The sequence below is a fragment of the Bos grunniens genome, chromosome 9, assembly GCF_055505025.1.
Source record: "Bos grunniens cultivar Pamir isolate PY7600 chromosome 9, Bosgru_T2T1.0, whole genome shotgun sequence".
NCBI lineage: Eukaryota > Metazoa > Chordata > Mammalia > Artiodactyla > Bovidae > Bos > Bos grunniens.
The window spans coordinates 37430174-37454225 of NC_141173.1; the positions used below are offsets into that span (position 1 = coordinate 37430174).

Consider the following 24052-nt stretch of genomic DNA (forward strand, 5'->3'; position numbering starts at 1 on the left):
TATCCTTTCAGATATTCTCTGGATATATATCCAGGAGTGGGATTGCAGGGTCATATGGTAGCTCTACTTTTAGCTTTTTAAGGAACCTCAATACTGTTCTCCATAATGGCTGTAGGAATTTACATTCCCACCAATAGTATAGGAAGGTTCCCTTCTCTCTACACCCTCTCCAGAATTTGTTTGTGGATTTTTTTGATGATAGCTATTCTGGCTGGTGTGAAGTGATATCTCTTTGTAGTTTTTATTTGCATTTCTTGATTAATTAATGAAGCTGAAGATCTTTTTATGTGCCCATTGGCCATCTGTGTGTCTTCTTTGGAGAAATGTCTATTTAGGTCCGCTGCCCATTTTTTGAGTGGGTTATTTGTTTTGATGCTGTTAAGCATCATGAGCTGTTTGTATATTTTAGAAGTTAATCCCTTATCGGTCACATCATTTGCAAATATTTCCTCCCAATCTGTGGGTTGTGCTTTCGTTCTATTTATTGTTTCCGTTGCTGAGCAAAAACTTCTGAGTTTGAGTAGGTCCTATTTGTTTATTTTTTATTTTATTTCCAATTTCCTGGGAGATGGATCAAAAAAGATGTTGCCGTGATTTCTGACAGAGTGTTCTGCCTATGATTTCCTCTAGGAGATTTATAGTGTCCAGTCTCACATTTAGGTCTTTAATCCATTTTGTGAAACTCTTTATTTCTTTAAAGATCATTTCACTTAAAAGTTAAAGACTTGCCATGGGCGCTGTAGGTGTGAAAAGCCTGGAAGGAAACCGTTTGGGCATGTTTGGGGAAGTTATGATCGGAGGGGCACTGGCGCCGGGGTCCCACACGGACGCCTTTAGTCCTGCTGCTCTGCTGCTTGTGTCTCTGCAGCACAGTCGAACATTCCCAGAAAAGTAGTAACAAACAAGCATCCAGTTAAGGAAAGAAGATGACATCCTTAGAGAAAAGAAAACGGGAAGACTTCTGGTCAAGAAGATGAGATAGTTAGGGGGAAAAAAAAGTCTCGAACCACTGGTCACTCTTTCAGGCTTCCCAGTGGAAACTTGGTGCTTCAGATAAACAAAGGCATTGGCAGGAAGGAAGCTGAAGCTCAGAGGAGGGGGCTGGCAGGCCCACGCAACTAGCAGGGACAATTGGAAGAGAAGCCTAGGCTGGCAATCCCTGGGTCTCTTCTTCAACAACTTTTGGGTCCCTCTTTCAGAAAGAAGGCTCCTGGGGACACCCTCTGGCCTGAGGGACGTGGGAGACTCTGAAGCTGCCCAGAGAGCAATAAATACAGGTTTTTGCGCTTGTAACTGGAAAGAAGTGGGCAGCACTAGAAGCAATAGGGTTGAGGGTATGAGGGACCTTCTTGCCAAACCCATTCCCAGACTTCCTAACTCTCTAGGAACAGAAGAGAGAATGCCATGGCCAGTTTCCTGTCTTTCAATCAGTGGAGTCGGGGCCCCCACAAGTGTTCACTCTGAGAAAACAAACGCACAAGAGAAAAGGACGAAAAGCCAGCTAGGCAACTCCAAAGGAATCAGTGGCTAAGCTCATGGGCAACCCGCTTCAGTGCAGGAAATAAGAAGATCCGAGTGAGGTCATTTATTTTGGGGTGGGGGGGGAGGGGCAATAGTGCATACCTGCGCAATTAAGTCAGAGCTCCAGATTTGGGGTGCAGGGAGGAGCAGCCTGCCCGCACGCATTGTAGAGCAACCAGCCTGCTTGCAGAGCAGTCGCCAAGTCCCTTAGGGTCATTAAGAAACTAACCGAAGTTCAACACCAAGAGTTGCTTTCCTGGGAAGTTGCCCCAGGGAGGAGGGGTGGGGGCACTGGAAGGTAATGAGAGTTCCTAGGAGAACTTTTGTGATCCACTCCGAGTATGTTTGCAAATTCCTAGATGCATTCAAAGAGTTACCTTTTCACGAAAATGCCTTTCCCTCAATAGATCATACTGACGTTTTGGAGTCACTTCTTCAGTGACTTCTTCAGTGATGCGCTTTTCCTTTATGGCCTTTGATCGTCAACTCCCTGCGTGATGTTACTTTGGGGTGAACAATAGATAATAACTTTCTCATGGACTGTTTTGCTCAGCATGTGTTTCTAGAGACAGCTTGAGGAGCTTTGGGGTGTGAAAGAGTATCAGCATGGCCTATCACACAGTATTCTGTACCAAAAAATGAATGAGTTTAGGTATTACAAAGAAAAGAAGGCATAGGTCAAGAATCCAGAAAGGTCAGTAGCTCACCGTCTTTCAACAAATAGAGATTCCTTCACTCTTGGGTGGTACTTCCCACTCTTTTACAAAAGGTGGTACCTTTCTTTTGACTTAACTCATTCTGTTCATATTTTCCAGAACTCCAAATAGGCAGAATTGATTAACTTAAAAGTGGGGGTGGGGAGAGCAAATGCTCAGATAAAAAAAAAATCTCTCCTAAGGACTTTTAAGTGGATCCGGCTGCTTTCACCTGATAACTGCTATCTTTTCTGACACTTTCTACTCTGGGTTATGACAAGTCACACCAGCCTTGTGAGCTCACAAGTCACATAGAGGGAAAGGTGGGGACACCTTGGTGCAACAATGGACCCAGAATGGGAAAGCAAAGGGAATGGGCAGCTGGCCACATTAATCAGATGATTTTGTATCCCAGGGAAATGTACAGACTGCTTCTGGGTCTAAGATGCAACAAGACATTTCTTTGCAGGTTCCTCGCACATGCCACAGAGAGGGCCCTGACCTGGGCCTGCTGGTCTTAACGTTTTCCTTTACATTTTTTTTTTTCCACTTAAACTTTTTCTCTGGAAACAATCACCTGGTGAAGATTCACCCTAGATGTCAGTGAGGCGTCACTAGACACAGCTGGGTTCTCACACCGGTAGAAATGTGTATTTTATTTTATTCTACAGCAGCATGCAGCTCGAGGGATCTTCATTCCCCCACCAGGGATCGAACCTGCCGTCTCTGCAGTGCAAGTGTGGAGCCCTAACGCCTGAACCACCAGGAAAGTCCCAGGAATGTGTCTCAAATGGAATGCCCTGGAATGATTCATGGGGAATCCAGTGAACTGCTTGTGGTCCAGGCCTCTGTTGCATAGATGTTGGTCCAGGCAGTGCTTTTTCAAAATGGTAGAAGTTACAACTGAAATTTAATACAGTTAAATATATCTACATATATATTCATATCTAAGACAGCTGCATAAGAAAGATGCAGTTTTAATGTATCAAATGGGACTGCTTTTCCCTCCCCAACGTAATAATAAAACTTTCCTCTTTCTCTCCTGCAACTTTTCTATGTTTGATTATGTGCTTAAAGCAGATAGTCTAAAGAAGTTGTAACTATTGCCCTGTGATTGGCTTACAAGAAGCTGAGAAATGAAGAGTTCACTGTTGTGATTATTTAAGTATAACAGCTGCAACAATAAAAATGCCTATATTTGACTGCATTGGAATCTCATAAAATGTCCATTTAAGTTACCCAAATTCAACCACCATTAGTAATAAGGGCTGATAACTGCCTTCTGGTTGTCTCAGTAGCAGATTATTTGGACTGAGCTTCCAACAGGAGACTGACTCTTCACCTGGGCTCAGCCAACAGTGTTGTGTTCTAATGTCGTACGAAAAGGTCACTTCATGTGACATACTTAGAGCTTGTACGGTGGAAGATTTTGAGATCTGTTTTGACTCTTCACTGTTTCTATCATACATATGGATGATGTGTTTCCACCTGGATACATGATGGTGTTCCAGTGAGGACTAATGGAGACAGGCAACCACGAGACATTCCTCTCCATGTGCTCTCACTCTTGATGCTTTGACCTGGAAATTAGAATTAGGAACATTAATATCAGGGAAATGGAAGTCAGTTACCCTGACATTCTCATATTATTGGAGAAAAATCTAAGTATAGAGCTTTATTATTAAAATCAAGCAATTTTATTAGAAACAAAAATATTTTCCTGCTTTTTTATTTCAAGTAGAATATTTGTCTGAAAACTGAGATTTTCTGCAGCCATCTTGCTGGGGTTCAGATGTGAGAAGGGATTTTTGCTCTCAGTTGAAACCCTCTACATCCCAATGCCACTCTTGTGCTCAGAGACAAATAAGTGACTGAGCTTGGTTTGGTTTTAAATCGTAGTTAGGATGAAGTGTTTGGTAGGGGTGTTTGAGCAGGGACTGGGCCTAAGGTTGCTTGGCTCATGAGGCCTGATGTTTTTCCTGACTGAGGTGCTATGATTGAATTTATATGTTTTTATGACTGCAGGCTTATTTCCTGGTTTTTCAGATTTAAAGAAACTATTTGAAATAATAAACTTCCTTTTTCTCTTGTGATTGAATCTATGCTGGTAATAAAAAAAATAAGGAACAGCTGTGCAGAGGGGTAACCATGACTCCAAAACTTCTTGCCAACTTTAGTTAACAACAAAGGCCTGAAATGCAAAAAGTGAAAATCTTTTTGGGAGCCAGCATTCTGGTCAGCTTCATCCTAACCCTTGTGGTATTCTTGATGTTGCATGCTTGGGAGAAAGCGGTGAATCACGGGGTTTTAATCCTGGAGATTTGGGAGCTGGGGGAAGCATTATGGTAGAATTTCCTTTTTGCTACCTGGTCTCATTTATTGGTAAATCTGAACCCCACCATCAATCCCTCTTTTCCTCTCTCCAGGTATATATACCTACTCAACTCCCTAATGAAAATAAACTCTTCAACAGCAGACCTCATCCTAGACAAAAGCAGAAGGGAGCTGAACACGGACTTAAGGAAAGTGTATAGATTCCTTATCCTCTACAGGGAGAGAGAAAGTACAGAAAAATAAACATTTTTATTATCTAATATACACAATTTGACCTATGTTTAGTGCTGTGCATTATTATTATACTGGAACCTGAGTCTCAAGAACAAGCTTCTGGAATGCCATTCTGGTCTGCATGTTTGATTCTGTCAAAGGTGTTTGGGAATTGAAATTGTCTTATTTCCCCACTAAACTCACAGTGATTATACATGATTTTCTGAAACTGAGCAGAGCCAATTTCTCATGTCTACAAATGGTTCATATTGACACAAGGTGGTGAGGAGATTGCTGAAATGGCTGTATCTTGGGAAAACTTTATAAGAAAGATGGTGTATGAGAAATGTTTGATGAAGGAAAAGGACAGACAGGTGGAGAAGAGAAGCCAGGGGGAGTTTGGAAGGGGGCAAAGAGCTTGGTATTGCAGGAGTGGGTGTCATGTGATGGGGTGGGATGAGTGGAACCGATTGGCTAGAACTGAGACCTCTGTCGAGTTAAGCAAAGGGTTGCAATGGAAGTGGTGTTTGGCATAAACCTTAAACTAATGGTTATGATCTCTAATTTAAAGAAGTAGGTTAGCAACTTAGATTCATGAAATGATTGAATGTTAGCTGTTGGTAAATTTCTCAGTGAGGTGCTATAGTTAAAATGGATAACCGAGGACCTACTGTGTAGCACATGGAACTCAGCTCGATGTTATGTGGCAGCCTGGATGGGAGGGGAGTTTGGAGGAGAATAGGTACATGTATATGTATGTTTTAGTCCCTTCACTGTCCATCTAAAACTATCACAACATTTTTTGTTAATTGGCTATACCCCAATACAAAATAAAAAATTAAAAAATTCTGAGTGAGGGATAATGTCATGAAAAAGAGGCATGAGAAAGATTATTCTTAATCCCTATGGGAGAATCTAGAGGAATGAACTGTAGAAAAGGTTGAATAATCTACAGTGGGGCCTAAAGAGCCATGACTTGAGTCAGGTGTGTAGCAAGAGAACAGATCAAAGTATTGTACGTGAAGGAAAGAATTACTGTGAGAGAGTGACTCCAGGATTAGAGATGAGGCTAAGAAACACTGTGGTTGAAGGGAAACCCAAGGTAAAGTAATGCCACCAATGACAATGGAGGAAGTGGAAAGAAAGAGGAACTGCTGCAGTAAAAAGAATGATCAGTAGGTGTAGAGTATGGCACGTAACAACTTCTTGAGAGGTAAAGTTAGCAGAAAGTTGTGGTACATAAAACATTTTGTTGATGTCTAAATGGCCATGTTTAAATTTTATGTTGTTATTATTGCTGTTCAGTTACCCAGTCATGTCTGAATCTTTGAGACCCCATTGACTGCAGCACGCCAGGCCTCCCTGGCCTGGCCTACCCATCTCCCTAACTTTGCCCAAGTTCATGTTCATTGCATTGGTGATGCCATCCAGCCATCTCTTTCTCAGCCTTCTTCTCCTTCTGCCCTCAGTCTTTCCCAGCATCAGGGGTTTTTCCAATGAGTCAGCTGTTCGTATCAGGTGACCAAAATACTGGAGTTTCAGTTTCAGCATCAGTTCTTAAGATTGACTGGTTTGACTTCCTTGCTATTCAAGGGACTTTCAGGAGTCTTCTCCAGCACCACAGCTTGAAGGCATCAATTCTTTGGTGTTCTGCCTTCTTTATGGTCCAGCTCTCACAACTGTATCTGACCATGGGGAACACCATAGCCTTGACTATACACACCTTTGTCAGCAGAGTAATGTCTCTGCTTTTCAACACACTATCTAGGTTTGTCATCACTTTCCTGCCAAGAAGCAATCATCTTCTGATTTTGTGGCTGCAGTCACCATCCACAGTGATTTTGGAGCCCAAGAAGAGGAAATCTGTCACTGCTTCTACCTTTTCTCCTTCCTCCTTTGCCCATTTGCCATGCAGTAATGGGGCCAGATGTCATGATCTTAGTTTTTTTTAATATTTAGTTTTAAGCTGGCTCTTTCACTCTCCTCCTTCACCCTCATCAAGAGGCTCTTTAGTTCCTCTTCACTTTCTGCCATTAGCGTGGTATCATCTGCATATGTGAGATCATTGGTGTTTCTCCCTCCTGTCTTGATTCCAGCTTGTAACTTGTCCAGCTGGGCATTTCTCATAATGTGCTCAGCGTCTAGGTTAAACAAACAGGGTGACAGCAGACAGCCCTGTTGTACTCCTTTCTCAGTCCTGAACCAATCATTGTTCCATGCAGGGTTTTAACTGTTGCTTCTTAACCCACATATAGGTTTCTCAGGAGACAGGTAAGATGGTCTGGTATTCCCATCTCCTTAAGAGCTTTCCAAAGTTTGTCATGATCCACACAGTCAAAGGCCTTAGCTTAGTCAATGAAACAGAGGTAGGTGTTTTTTTGGAATTCCCTTGCTTTCTTTATGATCCAGCAAATGCTGGCAATTTGATCTATGGTTCCTTTGCCTTTTCTAAAACCAGTTGATGTCTACAAGTTCTTGCTTCACATAATGCTGAAGCCTAGCATTCAAGATTATAAGTGTGACCTTACTAGCATGGGAGATGAGTGCAATTGTCTGATGATTAGCACATTCTTTGGTACTACCTTTCTTGGGGATTGGGATGAGGATTGACCTTTACTAGTCCTGTGGCCACTGCTGGGTCTTACAGATTTGTGGACATATTGAGTGCAACACTTTGATATCATCATCCTTTTGGAGAAGGCAATGGCACCCCACTCCAGTACTCTTGCCTGGAAAATCCCATGGATGGAGGAGCCGGGAAGGCTGCAGTCCATGGGGTCCCTGAGGGTCGGACATGACTGAGCAAATTCACTTTCACTTTTCACTTTCATGCATTGGAGAAGGAAATGGCAACCCACTCCAGTGTTCTTGCCTGGAGAATCCCAGGGATGGGGGAGCTTGGTGGGCATCATCCTTTAGGGTTTTGAATAGTTCTACTGGAATTCCATCACATCCACTAGTTTTATTAACAGCAGTGCTTCTTAAGGCCCACTTGACTTCACACTCCAGAATATCTAGCTCTGGGTGACTGAGCACACCATCGTAGTTATTTGATTCATTAAGATTACGTAGATAATGTAAAAGACTTCTCAGAAAGATGTTTATTTTGATCTTTACCTTAGTGACAGCAGTTTGGCTCACAAATGTGTCTTTTAGCAGCTGGTAATTTCTTCCAAAGAATCACTTCCTTGGCTCTGGGAAGGCACACTTTAAGAAGTGCAAGAGCTGGGATATGAGGGCACAAGAAGCAAAGTAGATGAACAGTGACATGGGGAGATTAAAACAAAAACAGAGTGAATGTATGTACCATGTCAGGAGGTCTTGCTTGTGCTTAATGGGTTCTGGAAAATCACTGATGGTTTTTTAAGCCAGAGGGTGACATGGTCAAGTGCATGTTAGAAAAACCCAACTGGCAGCAGTTAGGACTGGAGATTAAAGAAGAGGGGATCTTACAAGTGAGACTGCTGCCTGCAAGGGAATTATTTAAAGAATGAATAGAAATCCCATTTGCTAGAAAATATTAGTTATGAAGATTCTGATATTGGGACAACTAAATCACTTGGGCTAAATTTCCATTATTTTTAGACTTAACAGTATGAACAGGGTATATTAGAGCTAACTACAGAAGGTCATTGGATAGTTAGAGGTTGAAAAGGAGAAGAGGAGACTTGCATGGTGGTTCAGTGGTTAAGAATCTGCCTTGCAATGCAGGGGATGTGGGTTTGATCCCTGGTTGGAAACTAAACTGCCACATGCCACGGAGCAGCTACTGAAGCCGCGTGAGCCACAACTAGAGAGTCTGTGCGACACAAAGAAAGGAATCACATGACATAGCAAATATCCCAAGTGCAGCAACTAAGACCTGAGGCGGCCAAAGAAATAAAAATTAAAAAAGAAAAAAGGAGAAGGTATATAGAATATTCTTAGGATATGTGTGTATACAGAAAGAGAATTGGTTTACTCAGCTGTGGGGGCTAACTAAACAAGCCCAGGTCCACAGGATAAGCAGTTAGGAAGGGAAAGTAACTAGCCAGCTCAAGTTCATGGATTTCCAATTCATTATTCTGAGAGAAAATTATACCAAACTGTTGCCTCCACTTTTGATAGGAAGAAACTGGTGACAATTTCTATTTTCAACTTTTTTATTGTCAACTGTTTTTAAATAAGAAAATGAATGTAAGGTCTTCTCTGGTGGCTCAGTCGTGAGAAGTCTGCCTGCCAATGCAGGAGGCACGGATTCTATCCCTGGTCCAGAAGGATCCCATGTGCCACAGAGCAGCTAAGCCCATGCACTACAACTGTTGAGCCTGTGCTCTGCAACAAGAGAAGCCACTGCAACGAGAAGCCTGCACACTGCAGCTAGAGGGTAGCCCCCACTCTCCACAACTAGGGAAAGTTCTCATCAGCAACAAAAACCTGGCACAGTCAAAAATAAAGAAATAAAATTTTTTTAAAAAAGAAAATGAATGTGAAATACCAAGTCAGGCAATACATTAAAGATTTCAAAGAGTAAGACAATGTAAATGAGGAGCTAGATCATATGAAATTGCTGGAAGAAAAAAGAGGAGAGAACAAAGAGAAAGGAGGAAAAAAGAGAGGAAGGCGTCTAGGCTGGCATTTGCTGGAGTAGACACCCACTTAGACCTAGCAATACTGCCACCCTCCAGTGGTTTGGACTTTTTATTAAAGAGTTTCAACTATGCCGTGCAATCCTTAACTTACATTGCTAAAGTAATTTATTCTTTCAATAGGTATCTACTGAGCCTCTACTACATGCCACGTATGGCATATGTAAGAGCTAGGTAAACAGCAGTAAGCCAAGGAAGGCTTGTTGTGGCTGTTTTGTTTACCGCATCTTTTCTCAAGCCTGTGCATAATGAAGTAGGAATACATATAGGGAATGTAAGATATATTTTCATCCTAAGATAAAATCAGAAGATTAAAGAAATTCTAATCTGATGTTTAAATATTTCTCTGATGCTTCTATGTTTTTATTTTCATAGAAGGAAGTCATGATTATTACCCCTGTTTAGACACTTCCAGTCAGACATTACATGGTTTGTCCAAAATGATGCTTGTCCAATTTTTTTGAAACTTAATATAGATAATGAACAAAAAAAATCCAGAAAAACTGTGATTTTCCCAATGTTAAAATTTGATCATCAATAATTTCCCTTTGGTCTTCAGGAATTAAATTTGTTTAAAGGTTTTAAATTATCTTATAAGAGGCCTTGTCTTTTAAAGTATTTACATATCAAATAATGTGACGCTTAGAATTTTCTTCAAAATAATCTGGAGAAGAGAAAGTACATGAATGTATGGATGAAATAGGATTATGGAGTTGACAATTATGTTGAAATAGGAATTGGAGTTGATAATTATGAAAGCTAGGTGACAAGTACATTGTTGTTGCTGTTCAGTTGCTCAGTTGTGTCCGACTCTTTGAGACCCCATGGACTGCAGCATGCCGGGCTTCCCTGTCCTTCACTATCTCCCGAGTTTGCTCAAACTCATGCCCATTGAGTCAATGATGCCATCCAACCATCATCATCCTCTGTGGCATTCCTTATACTATTTTGTCCACTTTATATATATTTGACACTTTCCATAATAAAACACTTTTTAAACTATCATATGATATATAGAATAATATATCTAAATATATATGTATATATGGCATGTAATATATAATATATTTAATATAAAATATATAAACTATTATATGACTTTCTGGTGTGCTTAGAATCAGAATGTGAATGACAGATGAATTCAACCCACAGAATAAGAATTCTGCCACAACAGTCCTTCAACAGTGTTTTCAACCCTCTGAATGAAATGCCAATGTGATTTAATGAGTCAATTCAATGGTCTTTATAACAATATTTTATGTGTACTATCCTTGAGGGTCATGTTCTTGAAAAGAATTAGATAACTAAGAGAAGGAAAGAAAAACTTGTAACATCTCAGTTGTTTAACTAATTTGGAAGGAAAATAAACAAAAGTGTTTTTAGAGCCAACTTGAACATTTGGTGTCCATGGAGAAATGAAAACACTCTGAACTGAGATTGTAGATACAAGGCAAACAATACTACTTACCGACTGGAGAACCACGGCTGAGCAGTCACGTGGCGGGTGCGGTAAGTGGGCTCGCCTGGTGTGCACACAAGCCATGTGTTTAATACAAGTATTTATGTTGAGTGATTCCATAAACACAGAGTTTATGAAGAACTGGGGCTTATGAGAGTGTTTACATAATAACAAATACCTGATGGAAAGTTTAACTTATAATAATCAATTTTAGTGTTCCTGAACATCTGAACTTTGGGTACTTTGCAGTACTTCTAGTGTTTACTGGATACTTATACTGCCCCAGGCCCCACTCCGGGAACCGGAAAACCCAGAAGCAAAATGAGCAAGTTCTTGCCTTCATGAAGCTTATATTCTAATGGAAAAAATGATCAACATAATAGAGATGTATGTGTTGAGGAACAAAGTAAACAGGGCTGAGCAGGAAGTACAGGAGTGGGCGGGTAGATGGAGGAACAGTTGTCATTTTATAAAGAGAGCTTGGAAAAGGGGCCTGGCTAAGGACACTTATGATTCTGTCAACACGCAGACATTCGGGGACAGAATGCCACGCAGAGAACAGTGAGTCCCAGGCACTGAGATAACAGCATCCCTGAGGTGCTAGAGGACACCAAGGGGGCCATGGATCAGGAGCAGAGAGAGCAGGGGAAAGAGATGGAAGCAAAGTGGTCAGACCAGGAAAGAGGTCTGAAAGGTCTCTCCACCCCCACTGGGAGCTCGGCAGCAGCAAAGACTGCTTGTTAAAGTGGTCGGGGTGAGTGGAAAATGATCAAGTCCCTGGCCACCGCCTTAGTCCCTGATGGGACCACTGAGAAGAGTCTAGAAGGCTGAGATGGAGCCTGTCAGCTCAGCAGTGAGAGGCTGTCCAGGCAGCCTACTCCCCACAGCTGAGCTTGAGGTCTTTCTGGAAGCTCACATAGAGACACAAGCAGAGCCTCCTTTCAATAAGTAAAATATCCAGGTTTCTCATGGACATGGGAAGAGAAAGAGGAAAAGAAAAAAAAAAATCCTGGCTTTTTCTTTTTATTTATTCATTGGAAGGACTGATGCTGAAGCTGAAGCTCCAATACTTTGGCCACCGGATGCAAAGAGTCAACTCATTGGAAAAGACTCTGACGCTGGGAAAGACTGTAGGTAGGAGGGGAAGGGGACGACAGAAGATGAGATGGTTGGATGGCATCACTGATTCAACGGACATGAGTTTGAGCAAACTCCAGGAGATAGTGAAGGACAGGAAAGCCTGGCGTGGTATAGTCCCTGGGATCACAAAGAGTGAGACACGCTTAGTGACTGAACAACAATGACAGTTCACACTTAGGGTTTTACCCCTCCTTTGGCTAAGTCCTGCTGTAAACTTAGAAGCCTCCAGGGAATGAGGTGGGCAAGCCTAGCTGGCTTTTCTCTCCTTAGCACCCCCTCCATCAGTTACTGAGTGTAGCCTGAAGGGAGAAGGGATTAGAAGGAGGAAGTTCCCATCCAGTGAGGAGTAGGGGCCTCCCCTCCCGGTTATTGTCTCAGAGGCGGGGCTGATAATTTACAGTCAGGGATGTATTCATGGCCTCCGAGGAGAGAATTTCAATCCAGGGCCAGAGACAAGGCTTGATCGCTCAGAGCTTTTGTGTAGCAGAGTCTTGCTGCTGCTGCTGCTGCTGCTAAGTCGCTTCAGTCGTTGGCGACTCTGTAGGACCCCATAGACAGCAGCCCACCAGGATCCCCCGTCCCTGGGATTCTCCAGGCAAGAACACTGGAGTGGGCTGCCATTTCCTTCTCCAATGCATGAAAGTGAAAAGTGAAAGTGAAGTCGCTCAGTTGTGTCTGACTCTTAGTGACCCCATGGATTGCAGCCTACCAGGCTCCTACGTCCATGGGATTTGCCAGGCAAGAGTATTGGAGTGGGGTGCCATTGCCTTCTCCAGTGAAAAAAGGAATAGAGAAAGCCTCTGACATAGACACCAGAAGGGGGCAGAGAGTGCCCCACTCACTAGTTTGGGTGGGGCTTTATATACTTTTTCAACTGGTTACTAACAATAGAAAGGTCTTACCAGACCCACTCCCACAGCTTGAGTCTTAAGATAACAAGATTGGTCAGAAGGTTCCTTCCTGTTAAGGAGAAGCGGGTCCTGTTGTTATATAATCATTAGTTATAGAGCTTAAGGTAAAACATACCCTGGAGCTAGATGGGTGAGGAGAAGGAGGCACTCCCCTCTGCACGAAATTTAATGAGGCACCCCTAAAGTGCAGTAATCAGAATAAAAGTAATATCTTAGTGGAATTCTATAAAACAGAAATTAATGCAAAAAACCTTGATGAATGAGCTATCCCATCCTTCACAGCTGGTCTAGGACAGGGGTTATAGGCACCTGCGGCTTTGCTCTGCAGCTTTGAACCGTTGAGGCAACAGAGAGCTCCACTGACCAGCATGCTCTCGGACCATGTGTGCGCCTGCAGCCCACAGATCCACCAGACCTGACATTCAGCACCTCTGTGACCAAGTCCTTCCTCACCTTGCCAACCTGGTGTGCCTCTCACTCCTCCAGATCCAACTCAAGGATCCTCTGCTTCATGAAACCTTGTGGACAGAGTGTTTGTGTCCCTCCAAAATTCCTATGTTGAAATCCTAACTCCTGAGGAGGTGGAATCTTTGACAGGTGATTAGGTCATGAGAGTAGAGCCCTCACGAATGAGATTAGCACTTCTATAAGAAGAGACGCCAGCAAGCTTTCTTCTTCCCCTCCACCAAGTGAGGAAACCATTAAGAAGGCTCTCACCAGAACCCAATCCACTGGTGCTTTGACTTCTCAGCCTGCAGAACCAAGAAAATATCAATTTGTTTAAGTCATACAGTCTATGGTATTTTTGTTATGGCAGCTTGAACTGACTAAGGCAGTGACCCAGCCTTTTCCCTTTTCCCAGAAGTTACTAATTCCATTGCATCACCCTCATATCTCACTCACCCTGATTTTGCATCTCTCCAGTAAACCATGACATCCTCTAGATCACAAAAACCTTTCTTCCACTTCTTCAAGATCCTGCAGAATATCTGGAGCATAGTAGATACCTGGAATTTTCTCTCAACAATGTATTTTGGACATTATTATGTTTTTTTTCAACCATCTAATCTACTTTGTTTTACTGATGTACCATAGTTTGTTAAACAGTCTCCTAGAGGTGTTTAAGTTTTTCTGATATTTTGCTAGAAAATTCATGCTGCAATGACTTTTGTTATGTTGACATCACTTTGCACATGAATAGAGTATTTGATCAACAATTCAGAGACAAGGAAGAATCACATTTGAGATTCTGTTCAAGTTTTATGTTTTGCTGAAACATCATAAACTTTTAAATTCTCACTATGTAGCACACCTTTTAGCATTTTTCTTTCTTCTTCTGCATATGTCTGACTCATAGAACTAATTATTTAAATCCTAAAATAGCTTTGATACATACAAACAAGTTGAACGTCAGTGGCATCTGTCCCTTCATCCAGTTTTTTTGGTGAGGACACACAGTGAAGCTCAGCATAAAATTAATGAAGAAAGAAAAGAAGAGAAAACAAAAAGCCATGACTCTAATGCATTTACTGTTGAGTGGCTCTTGTGGGACTGGTCAACTACATAGAGCTTTCTGAGTATTACTTTGCAGATTTAAGAAATAGAAGCACATGAAAACAATTACACAGGAAAAAATCAAGGAAAGTTAAGAGAATTTTTAGGTTAACTAAATGAAGCAAAAACATAGGTTTAGAAACATCTTTGAAATTCAAACTAGATTTCTTGAATTATTTTGGAATAGCTGAGGACTGATGCGAAGAACCACACACTTCAGACACAAATCTGCCTTCCAATTCACTGCCGTTTTGTAAGAGATAGTTTGTGTGTGGGTGTGGGTGTGGGTGTGGGTGTGGGTGTATAAAATACAATGTTAAAAAAAAAAAATCAGGCCAACCATTTATAAACAAATCTTCCTAAATTCCAAGAATTTTCTGACAAAGTATGTCAACTCAGAATGTCAAAGACCAAGTTAATTAGCTGAAGGCTGACCTCAGAGGATACTCATTAGGCCAAGTGTTTCCAACTGCACATTGCAAAGTGATGGAAATGGACGCCTGAACACCCAAGTTCTGCACTCCTCAGGGTGTTCACCCTCAGCAGGCTCCTCAAAAATGCAACTGTAGCGGATATAACCTCTCATTTAGGGGTTGTTATAAACCTTTCTCCAGTCTCAGGCCACAGATGGTCTACTGAGTTCCACCGAGAAGAAAAATTTCTGCAGCGCTTGCTCTCCTGGCCCTCAGGTGAATGAACATGGTCCAGTAGGCTCACACCACCCTGCTGACCTTGGGCCTTCATTGTGAGCCACGTGACGCATGTTTAGGGTGCCTAAGACATGTAATGCCTCAGCTTGGGCTAAGGCGGGAGCCTCTCTGCAGGTAAGCACATCCATCAGTCGCTTCCTGGCACCCCTGGGCTGGGACCCTTTCCCTGGATAGAAACAAAAGAGATTCCTGCCTTCTTCCTGTTATCCTTTTCATCTTCCTCTTTCACTTTGTTTTTCTGTGATCTCTAACTCCAGCCCTCTCCTGTCTGATACACTAAGGCACATGCCACCCTGGGAATGTTATGTCATTGCTGGAAGGGTTAGTTCCTATCATCTTTCTTCCCATCCTAAACCAAAAGAAGCTCATGCTGTTGCAAAAAAAAAAAAAATCTAAAGCTTTCATATTCATAAAGAGTCTAAAAGGACATATGAGGCACTTAAGTAGAGATTACCTATTGGATGGGTGTAGAAACTGGACAATTTGGGGAAAAAGATGGGAAGGATACCTTTTGTTGCATATATTTTTGAACTGCTAGTTTTTGAGCCATATACATTATCTAGTCAATGAAAGTATAGTACAAAAATAAATAAGAAATATATCTAGAAAAAAATTACTTATTGCTACTCAGATCTCACTTTTCCATAGAGAAAATAATATAATAGGTCTATTTTGTTTTAAGTATATTAGTTTTGACAAATAAGTTTTTCTTTTTACTGAAATGGCCATAAATATGAATTATACTGTATCTGCATTATAGTATAAGGCAATAGATTTTTTAAAATGTCACTTCAACTTTCCTTTCTTATTCCATCCAGTGTGTAATAAAAATTTCTTGAGTGAAATGTTAACATTTGCAAAGTGCTTTCAAGTTTGCAGAGTCCTTCACATGCTCTGCCTAATTACGACGTTCACAGAAGCAGCCTGGCACAATTCTTTACTTTGCAGCTGAGGAAATGAGTTCTGACTTGTTCAAGGCCACAGAGCAAGCCAGTGGCAGAACTAGGATTTGAATCCAGTTCTCTTGGCTCTGAATGGTGCCTTAATGTTTTCTCTAATTTCAGGGTAAAATTCATACATGAAAAATTTAAATTCGGCTTGGAAGACTAGAAAGGAAAATGAAAAACTTAAAAACTACCCTACTGACACCACCATCATAACTCAAACATGTATTTTGCACTTCACTGTTTCCGTTTCTCTACTCCTAGGTCTCCAGTGTGCTGCCCAGGAATGCTCATCACCATCTCAGAATCCAAAGTGGACATATTTATAGTGTCTCCTGACTTTGAAAGGACTTAAGAGCAGAGAGCAGAAAATAGTTGGTCTGAATGGGAAATGAAAATCAAATATTCTCTTATTCTAAAGGGCGCTGTGAACAAGAATTAATAATGTAAGATGCAAGACATGCTATATAGCACTCTGAAAAAATATGATGCCTACGTATTTAGTTTAAGGCAAAATGGTAAGTTGGATTTTTACATGTGTAACATATTATGAAAAAATGTGAAGAAAGGAGAATTTCACTGATGTTGAAATTTATGGGGTTTTTTTCACTCCCACAAGCAATTACCATTTTAGCAGAAACTGGAGAAAACCAAACATTTATTTATATCATTTAAGTGTTCCATTTTGTCTTGTCATCATCTTTTGGTTGAATACAAGTGAGTTTTTAATTGAGAGAATCTTAACAATCTAACTGCAGGGATTAAACACACGCAAACATGTGCTGTTATTCCTTAGCGTAGTTGTTTAAGGATTCTGGAATCAGGGTGCCTTGCTCAAGCTCTGTCCTCATCCTTCCTACCTGGGAGACTTTGGGCAACTAACTTAAACTCTCTGAAGACTCACTTCCTACCTTAGAATTATATGACAATCAAGTAAGATTATGAATTTAAAGCGAAAGTATACTTCTTGAAACACTGCACTGATTTGTTCACGCATACATTCAACAGGTAAGTATTTTACCTGTTATGTGCAGGCCTCGAACCCAGCCCCGGAGAGACAGCAGTGAACAGAACAGCAACCCCAGCCCCAGGGAGTTTACCTTCTCTGAAGGGAGACAGGAAATAACAGATAAGGTAAGTGCTACTGAAAAAAATCAATGGAGAGAGAGGAGAGAATGTCTGGGGCACAATTTTAAGTACATTGATTAGGGAAGACGATGCTAAGAAAGAATGGCTTTCCTAAATATTAGTTGTTCTTATTATCATAATCTATTATTCTACATTCACTTACCCCATTTGCAAGTCTTTGTGAGTAGATGGACGAATTTGACACGGTTGGTGGCAAACAGAAGATTATCAGACACACACCGTCACCACAACCACGCTCATCCCACTTCTCTGCAAATAATTTAATATCCTAGAATTGTTCTCTGGCCCCCCTGTGATTAAACACCTGTTTTATGTGCAATTTTATAATACATCTGGTGTCAAGGTTATAATAATGTTATGATATAAACTTGATATGATATATGATATGAACTTGTCAAAATAAATGTATAGAGTATATCTGTCTCTTTTTAAAAAAAAATGCTCTCTGCCATGTGGCCTGTCCATTTTGATTTTCCTCAACTTGGCAAAGTCACTTGCTCTGAGTCTAAGCCTCTCTTTGAAGCAGTTGTCGCATCTGGAGCAAACAGGCCCCAGCATCTGGGGTCAAAACATAGGGAATAGGTGTTTTATTAATTTGCAGGAAAAAACAGAATCCTTATCCAGATCCCTTTTATTATGATGACTTAGTTTTTCCCTTTCGTTTCTCACTTTCTTATACTTTTCTTTCTACCTTTTCCCTTCTTCACTACCTTTCTTCTCTCAGAGTCCAGCTTTTCATCCTCTCTTCTTTCCTGTTTTAGCCCTCTTCTCACTGTGAACCATTTAAAGTCTAGAGAGCAGTTTGCCATGGCGTGAGAACATCTTAGGCTCTAATGCAGGACAGGAATCCCCCCAGTTCCCAGGCTTCCGTTATCCTGGGCAGTTTGAGTCATCTGTAGGCTTTGCCCAAATCTCTCATAACAGGGAAAGAGAAATGGTGCCATGCACCAGCTGTGTGGTCCCAGGGAACTCAACCTCTGCAAGTCTCAGTTTCTTCAACTAACACAACTATACTTTCTGGTTAAAGCTTGTTTTGTAAGTTAGAAATAATATTTGAAAAGTACTTGGTCCCTTGGCATTGCAATGCAACTGCTGAGTGACGTACATGAATGAAGTTTTGAAGGATTGTGGTCTGCTCATTTCAATTCCAGTAAGTATATTAAGAACATTTTTAAGGGCCTGGCATAGTCCAGGCACTAAATAATGAGTTATTATTACCTTACTTGGCACCATCCTCAGTAGTTTTCTCTTTGAGCCTGATCCTTCCTTTCTGTTCTTTCTGGTATGTCTGTTCTTCTCTAAGATGGGCTTTATTTTTCTCAGTTTCTTTGCATGTTCCTGAACCACAGGTCCTTTCTTTTCAAGTCTAAAGACCCGGGCTTAGGCCTGGGCACGTGTCAGCCGAGCATTGTCTTTCACAGTGAGGCGTTGGCAGTGCCAGGGCAGGAACGGGGGGCTCCTTGACTGCGGGAGTGGGGCCCTTCCCTCACTGCACCATATGGCCTCTGAGAACCACATTTGATTTTCATTTAATTGAAATTCTTGTAGTAAACCACAACAATAGCATTAGCAGTAACCAGCTCTTTTAATTGTCAGAAGAATCCTTGTCTGTTTTTGTGCAGATGTTGTCTTGCGCCCAGGGCAGCTGTGAGTGTGTGAACGCCTCATCAGCGATTGCGGACACTGCCCAAATGGTGATCAGCACAGAAACCTTATAAAATTACCAACAGACTACCACTTCTGTCTGCCAGCACTTTCAATGCCAGCCAGCCTTGGGGCTTGTTTTGTTTGTTTTTTTGTTTTTTTTTTTCTATTGGAGTAGGTTGTGATTTAGAATGAGTGTTTGTGGACCGTAAATGAAAATATAGGCTCACACCCAATTAACTAGTTTTGACAAATCAGAAGGGACATACATGGTTTATTTGCAAGAATGAACAACAACCTAGAAAACTAGGGATCTTTTTCTCCCTTCCTTTCCCTTAATAACCTAGGACAAATGTAATCACACTCTCTTTCTCCCTCTGTCTTCATATGCTATATGTTGTGAGAAATACCAAAGAAGTGAGTTATACTTCCCGTCCTTCAAGGGCAAATATAAGAAGGTTGAATCACAATGACTGTGGTTTGAATCATTTACCAGGATATAAAAATATTAAGCTGAAAGTATCTATTTACATGTGATTCTATCTCTTTTGACGTCCAAAAGATGTGAGTGACATAACATCTCAGTTAGATGCAATTCCCCCAGTACCGAAGTGAACGTCTTTGTCTTATTCTTGCTTGGGTTACATAGTCATCCAGTTTCCCCCAATGCCTCCTGCAACTCTCCCTCAATGACTTCTCTTATTTGTACTTTACAGGATCTCCAGAGACTCTGCTTCTGTGAGGCCACCTAAACTATGATCCCATAAAATTAAAATGATGAGATGGAAAACCACAGAAAGCACCACACACCTGGCAGCTGAGCGGAACTTTGTGTTGCCAAAGGGGCCCAGGCCTGGGCTTCTGCCATGTGATTCCCTGCCCACCTTCTACCCAGAGGGGACTGCTAATTTTTAAAAATAGGTTTAATACAGTCGTACACTCTAATGTACTCTGTACTATCTTCTTCCTGTGGGTGCACTTTTCAACTGTTACAAGAAGTTCAGTCCCTTGTGAAGCATGAGTTTGTAAAGATTTATATCAGTTTTGTTGTCTCTGTTAATTTTAACCAAGTGGTGTATCCTGATATATTATATGAATTTAGAGTTAGTAGATCTCATTTCTGGAGAAGGAAATGGCAACCCACTCCAGTGTTCTTGCCTGGAGAATCCCAGGGATGGGGGAGCCTGGTGGGCTGCCGTCTATGCGGTCGCACAGAGTCAGACACGACTGAAGTGACTTAGCAGCAGCAGCAGCAGCAGATCTCGTTTCAACACTCTAGAGTTTGGAAAGTGTCCCAGAAGCCAGTAAGAAACCAAGCTTCTGCAGAACTGTGGGCAGGTGCTTTCACCTCTGTTTTCTCATCTGTCACCAGGGCACTACTATGGCCATACAAGTCTGTATACAAGTGTCATACAATTTCAAGGAGACTGTTCACATCGTAACTGAACAACAAAGCGGTCTGTCTGTAACAGGAAGATAGGTGAGCAAATTAAATCATCTTTCAATCCCTTTGAGCTAAAATTTAATCATTATGACAAGGTGGTATTCCAACTTTTCTCTAGATTTTCTTCACATTTACTTTTTAAAATATCATTTTTTTTTAAAACAATGCTTTCAAACATATGTTCTGGACTAAATTTGGTTTAGAAAATAGTTTTAAGTTTTGTACTATTTTCTGTAAAAGAATGAAATGGTAAATATTAAAAATTTTAGTGTTTTAAAACTTTACAGATTTCACAAAACCCAAAAATACATAATAAAAATAGCTTGCCACGGAGGTCTTCTACACAATGATTTAAACTGAGATTGCTAACAAATTAAATGGATTATTAGGTGTTTAACACTGTTGCTTTCCACTGTAATTTGAATGGAATACAGTTGGGCCTTAAACATCACTATAGACACTTTGCTCTAAAGCAAACCTATCTTTATCATTGGTCTTGGAATCTAATCAAGGGAGCTTAGGTGCTGAATTGCTGATAGAACTCCCTTGATGAACTGATTCTCCCTGTTAAGCAGCCCTAATAGTGTCAGAATCCAGTTCTTTTCCTATAGATAGTAATATGTTTATGTCAAATCGCTACACTCCATATCCAATTAGAAGGACACAGAGAAGCTTCAAAGTTTATTAATACCTTGTTAAATGACATCAGGTAGCTTTGCTTTGTAATTTCCAATTCAGCAAGATCTTACAGTTCAATGTGCAGGAAGTCTACAAACTTGAAGCCTAGCGTTTCCCGCTGTAAATTAAACCTGTTTCCTTACTGGTATAAGCAAAATACTTAATGATGACTCTCCTCTTTCAATATCCTTTCACAGCATTAAAGATTCTTTGGTCTTATTTTTTTCACCTCTAGAAAAGGATATTAAAAAAAAAAAAAAACTTTCACCATTTTAAGGACTCTCCTGGAAACCAAAGCTAACTTAAAAACTGCGTAGAGAATTCCCCATGATGTCTCAGTGCTTGCTCCGTACCAGGCACTGTTTGTGATATTGTTCTATTACATATGTTATTACCTCATTTAATCCTCACAACAACCCTAAGAGGTAATTCCATTATTGTTATTTTATAGGTGAAAAACCTGAAGAGGCTAAGTAGGTTACCCAAGGTCACATCATTAGAATTCAGCAGAGCAGAACCTTGCTCTTAACCACCAGTCCCCACTCCCCATCCCCGCTTTGAGCTTACTTATTTGGTAGCCAAATTTCTAAACACTGATGATGCATGTAACTTATTGCCTTCGGAACACTTCTGGTAAGCAATGTTATTACAGGTTTATTATAGTGTTATTACAAGCTTGCTAACAGTACACACTCATCATCAGTGAAAAAAAAATGATGCTCTAAGCGTGCCTGGCCTGGCGCTGGCTCCTCCCAGACTTCTTCCACCTGTTTTGTTTTTTTTTTTTTGATTGTCTGTTTTGCAGATGGTGCCTTTGATATTCCTTTTTCGTGTTGAATACATTGAATTTCACTTTAACTCTGAGATATTGTCCGTGCAGAATTTTTAAGGGAACTAAAATATAGAGATTGCATAGAAAACAGACTAGAATTGGTAGTCGAAAAGTAAAAAAGAAAGTCGATAAAATTACAATATAAACAAAATGTAGTATTCTGAATTTTTCATACGATAGGCTAAAAAACTTCCTCAGAAACAATTTTCTATACGTCATTCTTATTCAACCATTACATGGGACAAATGTATATTTTCAGATAATTGGGGCGAAGCTAATGACTTCAAAATGATAAAAGCCTAAACAAACGGGAGCCATAGTTTGCAAGCTAAAACCCTATTTTCAGTAAGTCTAACTGTTAGTGTTTAAACTGCCCAGGAGTGTCTTTGCCCTTTGAATTGAAAGTCACTGCACACCAGTGGCCTCTTTGTGTCACTGGTGAGCTTTCCTAGGCCCCATTCTTGAACGTGTTTCCACTTAAGTGCCACAGACTTTCTTGCAAAGGCCACTGGAGATCATGGCTTTTATCACAGACAATCTTTTCCCAAGACATATAGGATTCAGGATGAAAAGAACTCTCCTGGCTAATTTATGTTGCTTAGAAAGCTGAAACAGATAAAGGAATCGCCTCTAAAAATCACCACCACACTGTAATATAATCAGGAACTGGGTGAACTCAACAATAGAAGGAAGTTGAATAGGCTGACCTTTCCCAACTTGTTTTTAAACTGACATGTGGGTGGAAGTTACTGGTGTGGTTTAGTTGCAGCTTCTGTTTTCCTAAGAAATTTGGAATTTGATCAGGGAAGTAGCCTTGTTCTTTAGACATAGAACAAGAAAGAATACACCCATCTTTCTGGGGTGTGGGGAGAGTAGTGGGTATTATTGTAGCTGGGATCCATTTCCCCAAAAGATACAAATAAAATTACCAACCAGTAACTTAAACAAGAAGTACTATTTATCTCTTACTACTGACCCGTATAGTTCTACACATTGGTAGAGCTTGAGGGGAGCAAGGTTTCAAAAGGAGTATCAGAGTACACTGAGTTAATAAAAGGGTCTCTTCTCTCAAGAAGTTTTTACAGTTTAACTCAAAATTTTGCATTTTAAACATGTTTGAAAGTGCTTAGCTTTCTTCCATCATCATTTGTCAACTTTAAAAGTTATATCTGTAGTGTCTACATAAATTATGATTCCCAGGTTTTCTAACATGGTGCCAGAATACTGTGTAGGTAGTATATTATGCTGTCTTTTCATGTAAATATACTAACAAGTCGCCAAAAAGGAGGAGCTGTTGTTAAACCATGTGTTTAGAGTTGAATATAAAAAATACAGTCATTTGACCCATGCCTGAGTGTTATGAGTGGACTTACCCAATTTACGCTTATCAGTCAAATAAAACCTCGGCAATACATTTCTAATAACCAACACTAGAAGCCGAACCCCAGTCAGTCATTCCTTGGATTGTACCTGCACCCAGAATCATCCTGTGTTTGAAATCTTTGACTTCAAACCAAGAATCAAGTTGTCTTCTCCTTGTCTAACTTCCCTGCCCTTATTCCCATTCTGGGTCCTCTCCATCTGCTCATTTCTCATTGTCTCCCATTTCTACTGAATTCCTGTCTAGGACTGCAGGGCCCATCACTTTTATACCCCTCATATTAGGGTCCTTCCACATTCTTTTAACTTTCTCCCATACCTGTCCTGTCCATTGTCAACTGTGGATCAGTTCATTATTTGTTTTCTCTGTGTCTGAGTCAGTGGAGAAAAATCTCATTGCTGTTGATGGCAGGATTGCAAGCGCAGATATTTTTTGACCTGGCTCGTCTTCTTGTTCTTGCTTCTCTTACTCATTTCCTATAGAAATGCTGCCAAACTTTTTCATTCTGTCTAAGCCTTCCCTCTTATCCTGAAAAACTCATATTCAAGGGATGACCTTGCCTCCTCTTTCACATAAAAAACAGAAACCATTAGGATTGACCCATCTCGATTTCTTCTCACTATAATTTACCAATATTTTCAGGCTTTTCACCCTTCAAGCCCTAGCATAAAAGCTACTCTGAATCATTCTCTCTCAGTACAAATTGTCAGTTCTGTTTTCTGAGCTCCAATAATGTTATGAATATAAATCCTATAAAAATGATGGATTTTTAGGAATATATCTTAAATTTCCTACTGTCTATTAAATATACCTAA

At 40.7% G+C, this 24052-nt stretch overlaps 1 long non-coding RNA gene across 4 annotated transcripts in view; it reads left to right on the top strand.

The window, feature by feature from the left end:
• LOC147365804 (uncharacterized) overlaps nt 1–20622 on the top strand; it is a 42416-nt gene extending 21794 nt beyond the window's left edge. For 3 of the 4 annotated variants that reach the window (XR_015132797.1, XR_015132798.1, XR_015132796.1), the window contains one exon: nt 2888–3264. This is a non-coding gene — a long non-coding RNA (uncharacterized LOC147365804). Of the gene's footprint in view, nt 1–2887; nt 3265–16373; nt 16628–17143; nt 17244–19618 lie in introns of those variants that run through there. The other variant, XR_015132799.1, reaches the window with a different exon arrangement.
• The last annotated feature ends 3430 nt before the right edge of the window (nt 20623–24052 follow it).